Source organism: Lepisosteus oculatus, unplaced genomic scaffold (assembly GCF_040954835.1).
Source record: "Lepisosteus oculatus isolate fLepOcu1 unplaced genomic scaffold, fLepOcu1.hap2 HAP2_SCAFFOLD_83, whole genome shotgun sequence".
Lineage (NCBI taxonomy): Eukaryota > Metazoa > Chordata > Actinopteri > Semionotiformes > Lepisosteidae > Lepisosteus > Lepisosteus oculatus.
The window spans coordinates 321,150-327,434 of NW_027168394.1; the positions used below are offsets into that span (position 1 = coordinate 321,150).

The window sequence follows — 6,285 nt, forward strand, 5'->3', positions numbered from 1 at the left end:
GTGCTGGATTTTGGGAACTTCAGGAGGAGTGGGAATTTTCTCCTATCTGTCAATTCTGTTTTGTTTTGGAGACTCTTGGCTGCCTATGTTGTACAGTGCAGCGTGAAGGAAACATTTTCCAAAACTGTGTCAGCTCAGAAGTTGTAAGAAAACCTCTCCAGCTGCTTTACCTCTCTTCATTTTTGTCATTTAATGTGACAATCGATGTATAACTGGAGCCTCACATATGCAAATGGTGAGGCTCCAGTTCGACACCACTTTACAGTATATGACAAAAGCATGGCAGACTGTGCCGGACCAGCTGGTAACTTCCGCTTATTTTGACCATATTAAACATTGGAAATCTTCCCACTTGCATTTGTGACACTTGATTTTGGCTCCACCTAAGACACTCTTAAATCTTCAAACACTTTTCTCTTCTCCCGCAACACTCTTGTCTGTCGGCACTATGTGGCAGTGTTGCATGACAACCCCTCTCACCACGGAAAGGAACCTAACAGCTTTGGTAAGAGAGGAGAAAAGGACATGGCCCATACGGGGCTCGAACCCGCGACCTTGGCGTTATTAGCACCACGCTCTAACCAACTGAGCTAACCGGCCTCATGAGAGTGCTCCTCTCTGTGCTGCAAAAAATCGAACTCAGGGAATTTCTTTTGTCCTCCTTTGAATAGAAAGCCGTGTAATTCAGTGTACGGGCTTTCTCATGCAGTTTCATGATTTCACAGCATTATTCAGCTGATTTTAAATGTACCTAAAGGAGAAACATTATTGAAGACCATCAATTACCAAGAGCTTTTGTCAAAGGTTTTGGTGGTCATTTCTAATGACCACAGAGCACTATGACCTCGGTTTTACATCTCATCCAAAAGACAGCGCCCCTTTACAACACAGCTTCTCCGTCACTATATTGGGAGATTGGGACCCGCACAGACCTCAGGGTGAGCGCCTCCCCGCTGGCCCCATTAACACCGCTTCCAGCTGGAAGCTTTGTTTTTCCCTGTAGCTCACCCTCATCCAGGTACTGACCTGGCTCACACCTGCTTAGCTTCAGTGGGTTTTCAGTTGCGAGTTGCAAAAGTTGGGATGCAAGTGATGGAGCTCTTCGCTGCAAAAGCCACTGCATTGGCCAGGAATCGAAACCAAGCCTCCTGCGTGGCAGGCGAGAGTTCTAACAATGAACCACCAATGCTCAATGCCTGTACCTTCAAAAAAGACGCTTTTTTGGTGCTGTGTGAAAAAAGCGTCGACATCTACTTCCAGCTGCAAAATGCCATCCGCGGACGCTGTGAATTTATTTATTTAGACACTGCTCAGAATCCCCTGTAAGATTCTCCTTCAATTCCATTTTGTAGTGCTTTAGCTCTTTCAAAAGGCTTCGCTTTGCTTACCAAAGGCTTGTGACAGCATTTGAAAACACTTGCCACTGCGTTGGCCGGGAATCGAACCCCGGTCACCTGCTTGGAAGGTAGCTATGCTCACCACTATACCACCAACACATGCCCGGGGGAGCCCTCCAGGACACCACCAGAGAATGCTCACGATTTCAGAAGCTGTCTCCGGGACGTGCTGATTCCACACATCCTGAATAAATCATGTTATTGTTAGTTGCTGTAGCTAGACGTTCAAATGAGTTTCATGGCCAGATGGACTGTTTCCTCAAGTGGTATAGTATTGCAGTAAGACAGCACGATGCCTGCAAGACTATGTCACGCTAAACGCCACAGATTGTGTTTGTCCGTTCGTGTCAGTCGTCCTGCAGCCACGGGAAGTGGGACACAAACATACTGCAATGCTTTCAAGACATTAGGATTTGTTTGTGCAACATCCGAGAAGAGTACTTGTGGCTTGAATGTGACTGAGCAAGGTGTTTAAAGACAGAGACTGAAAACTGTTAAAGGATGAGTCAAAGTAACGTCTAATCGGATTAGTTTCCTTAGAGCTGGTTCAGAGTTTGCTCAAGAGTTTACCTTTCACAGATGCGCAAAGAAGAATGTTGGGGGTGCAGGCTTCAAGGCACCTTACAGTTGTAGGGAGTGATTTGAGACGATTCGTGGCGTGTGCTCATTCCCATATACCGTACGCCCCGGGGTGCAGTGCTAGGATGACGTACAATACCGCTTGGGCACGTAACGGCGTTATATGCAAGTGCGGGACGTGAGGGTTTTGCGTTTGTTCATTTTGTTTTGCTCTGCTTTGCTTTGTTTTGCTTTCCATCGCGTTGGTAAGAGCGTAAATAAAAAGGCGATTCCTGCGTCGACCTCTAATGTAAGAGCTATTTCAAGTGCGCCGTGGTGCGGCTTTTCAAATGCTTAACAGGATGATTTTGCATGCACGCGTGCTTTCATGCAGTCGTGTGTGCAACCATGTCTGCTTACGTGCAAACGGGCGTGGTTTCATGTATGCAAAAAACTTTCCTGGGCTCTTCTGAAGCACATAAAATTATTTGGAGATATACATTTGTCTTATTTTCCCCTTAGGCTCTAGAATTGATAACTTTTTTTTCATTTTTGGCATTTTTCATCATTTTCCAGAAAGTGGTTTCAAGCCCGATATCATGCGAAGAAACTTCAGGATTCGTGGATCAGTCAATGGATTTTCTTCAAAGTTGGATTTTTGCACTCTGTGGACCAAGAGATGTTGTTCTACAATGTTTTTTTTTTTTTCAAATTTAAAAATATCATTTTTTCATGGAGCTTTGAATGGAATGGATTCACCCTCCTTTAGCCAGGACAGAGCTCCAGGAGCCTGGGTAGGATTCTAGCTTTCTCCCCTTGCAGGCACCTGGCACAGAAGACAATATTTTTTTCCTTAAAATCTTTTTTTTTGTGTTCCTTGTTGTTCCAAACTTAATTTTAATCACATTTAATTAGAGATTTTATTAAAAATAGTGCAATAAATGACTTATTTCACAAAAATTAATGTAATATAAAACGGATGTTTTCAACTTTATTGTAGTGTTTTAGAAACTAATATGTCTTCAAAAATTGTTGTTTTTCACTCCTATGAATGAAAACTGTTGTTATATGATGTTTTTTTTTTCAAAATTTAAATGATCATTTTTTCATGGAGCTTTGAAGGGGATGGATTCACCCTCCTTTAGCCAGGACAGAGCTCCAGGAGCCTGGGTAGGATTCTAGCTTTCTCCCCTTGCAGGCACCTGGCACAGAAGACATCATTTTTTTCCTTAAAATCTTTTTTTTTTGTGTTCCTTGTTGCTCCAAACTTAATTCTATTCACTTTTAATTAGAGATTATATTAAAAATAGTGCAATAAATGACTAATTTCACTAAAAATGCTAAAAGTAATATAAAACGGATGTTTTTAACTTTATTGTAGTGTTTTAGAAACTAATATGTCTTCAAAAATGGTTATTTTTCACTCCTAGGAATGAAAGCTGTTGTTATATGATGTTTATTTTCAAATTTTGAAAAAGCAAAGGATTCTAGCTTTCTCCCCTTGCAGGCATCGGACACAGAGAACCTCATGGTTTTCCTAAAAATCATTTTTTATGTTCTCTGGTGTTCCAAACTTAGTTTTAATCAATTTTAATTTGTTATGTTACGAACAGGGTAATAAAGTCTTAATTGGACTATAACTAATGTCATATTGTCTGCTACAAAACTGATATTTTCAGCTCTATTGTAGAGATTCTAGAATCAACTAATAAAGAATTGAAATAAAAAAAGGGCATAAGAAGACATTACCAACAACGACCACATGATGGAGATATTGTCTAGACATTACCAACAACGACCACAAGATGGAGATATTGTCTAGACATTACCAGCAACGACCACAAGATGGAGATATTTTCCAAAGAGGCAAGAGGGGCAAAGCTGCGATAAGGTAAAATCATTTTTTGAAAGAGATTGTTGTCAGAATGCACATCCGTATCCCAAACAGAATCTCTAGTAAAATACGATCATTTGTGAAACAGGCAAATGAGTGTCCGCTACAATATAAAGCGCTTTGAGTGGAGTGTCCAGAAAAGCGCTATATAAGTGTAAGCAATTATTATTATTATTATTAATATGATTGCTACATATCTGCATTTGTTGGTATTTAAGGAGTAAGAGTGCAGGTTTAAACCTGCGATCCAGTGTGTTGAAGAATTTCACAACACTACCTCTAGCACATATGGAGATAAATCCTCATAATGATTATTGCCCTGGGCATGTACCAAAAAATCAGTGAGCATATATATATATATCACTGGGTTGAAGCTAGAAACACAGAATAACTGCAAACACATCCTAAATACAGTGTTCCAGCACCTTTGACCTCATCCAGAACGTATCATTTCTTGAAAGGGATTGCTGTCCGAATGCACATCTGAATCCCAAACAGAATCTCTAGTAAAATACGATCATTTGTGAAACAGGCAAATGACTGTCTCAGGGGCCCATTTCTCATTGTCAGACACATGTATGCAATGCTTTCACTGTGCATTGAGCAATAGGGATCAAAAACACCGCAGGTAGAGTTAGAAGTCATGTTCTATGATCATTTCTTTCAGCCTTAGGGACTAAATATACTAAATGTATGATGCTAAAATGTTATTTTTACATATATTAATGTAATAAATGATTGCTTATGCTTTATAAACAAATCTAATTATAATAAAAGCTTAAGTTTTGTATTTATCTTGTACCATAGAACATGATTTTCTTTGTATTTCAAGCCCACAAAGTGTCCAAATGATGCACCTTTGACCTCATCCAGAACGTATCATTTCTTGAAAGGGATTGCTGTCCGAATGCACATCTGAATCCCAAACAGAATCTCTAGTAAAATACGATCATTTGTGAAACAGGCAAATGACTGTCTCAGGGGCCCATTTCTCATTGTCAGACACATGTATGCAATGCTTTCACTGTGCATTGAGCAATAGGGATCAAAAACAGAATGGAAACAGACATGGAAACCAACGAGGATGGGATTTGAACCCATGCGTGCAAAGCACAATGGATTAGCAATCCATCGCCTTAACCACTCGGCCACCTTGTTAACAAAACTGGGCTGTCCCAACTGGGTTGGCGCGCTCCAGATGATCTTTTTCTTTTTTTTCCCTCGTACTCGAGGGTCATTTTCCTGTTCCACATGCGATTTCAACATTTTCCTTGGGAGATGTGAAGCCAGCAACCCACTGCTGTGGTTCAGTGGCCAGCGTGGAGTTCAGTGGCCCTGTTGTACACAGAAAGCACATTGAGCTCCTTGGACATGAAAAGTTCCAGATAAAAGCCATTTGTCATCCTTTCTCTTGGTGTCGATGTTGCTATTGTATGTAAAGGTGGCAACTTGCTCAGCGAGCAGGCGGAGCACACACCGAATGCAGATGTGTCTGAGTGGTGTGTCCAAGTGGCTGCAAAAGGACAGCACTCCCGGGGCACTGTGGCTTAGTTGGTTAAAGTGGCTGTCTAGTAAACAGGAGCCCCTGGGTCTGAATCCCAGCAGTGCCTTTTTTTGTTCTGTCTTCTCGAACAGAACTGGTCATTATGGACAACCGCCTACGGCTAGACTTAATTAAATGCAAGTATTCATTTCCTGTCTTTAACACGACTTGTTTTTCTTAAAATGGATGCAACTTGCAAAACATGAAATACAAACCTTGCTAATCAGCGCTAGCAGCTGGCAAAAAAAAAGAAGTCAGCAATTTTTTTTTTCTTTAACCTTAACCCTGCTAATGGAGAAGAGTTAAACGACCGAGTCTATGCAGCTTAAACGGTGCGCAAGTCGGGTTCTTAGCTGAAAGGGTGGTAAATCACGCTCACCCCAGTCCTTAATCTTTTAAAGAGGATACAAAATTGAACCTAGTCGCCACATCACATACATCCTATTCAATGATAAAAAGGTAACATCTATCCTCGCTCCAGAGTAAATCTCACGTTGAGGGCATCTTTTTTTTCACTTTACCGTGAGTCGGGCTCGGCTGCACAGAGGAGAGAGCAGACCAATGAGGTCACAGGGACAGGGGAGTCACACGCTGGCGGTTTGAATACGCGGAAGATCACTGAGGGATCCACAGTATGTGGACCCTCCGTTCGCCATCAGTCCGCACTCCGGACTCTGAATCCTGCCATCCGAGTTAAGATCTCAGCGGAACCTGAGGTGCAGTTCCTTCTTAAAACGTAATCTGGTGAGCATTTCTAGAATCGCACTTGTATAGATGCAGCCTTTAATGTGTTGCTAGGTTAAAATTGATGACTTCTTGTATTTCAGTAGGCAACTGCCCTCTTGATTTTGGATTTAATCTCTTTATTACAGGGGCGCTTTTATGAAGACAGA

At 41.5% G+C, this 6,285-nt stretch overlaps 2 non-coding genes across 2 annotated transcripts; both read right to left on the reverse strand.

The window, feature by feature from the left end:
- Nucleotides 1-526: 526 nt before the first annotated feature.
- On the reverse strand, nt 527-600 carry trnai-aau (transfer RNA isoleucine (anticodon AAU)). The gene has a single exon. It is a non-coding gene; the product is annotated as a tRNA-Ile (tRNA).
- A 4,325-nt stretch (nt 601-4,925) lies between these two features.
- On the reverse strand, nt 4,926-5,007 carry trnas-gcu (transfer RNA serine (anticodon GCU)). Its single transcript has one exon. It is a non-coding gene; the product is annotated as a tRNA-Ser (tRNA).
- Between the last annotated feature and the right edge of the window lie 1,278 nt (nt 5,008-6,285).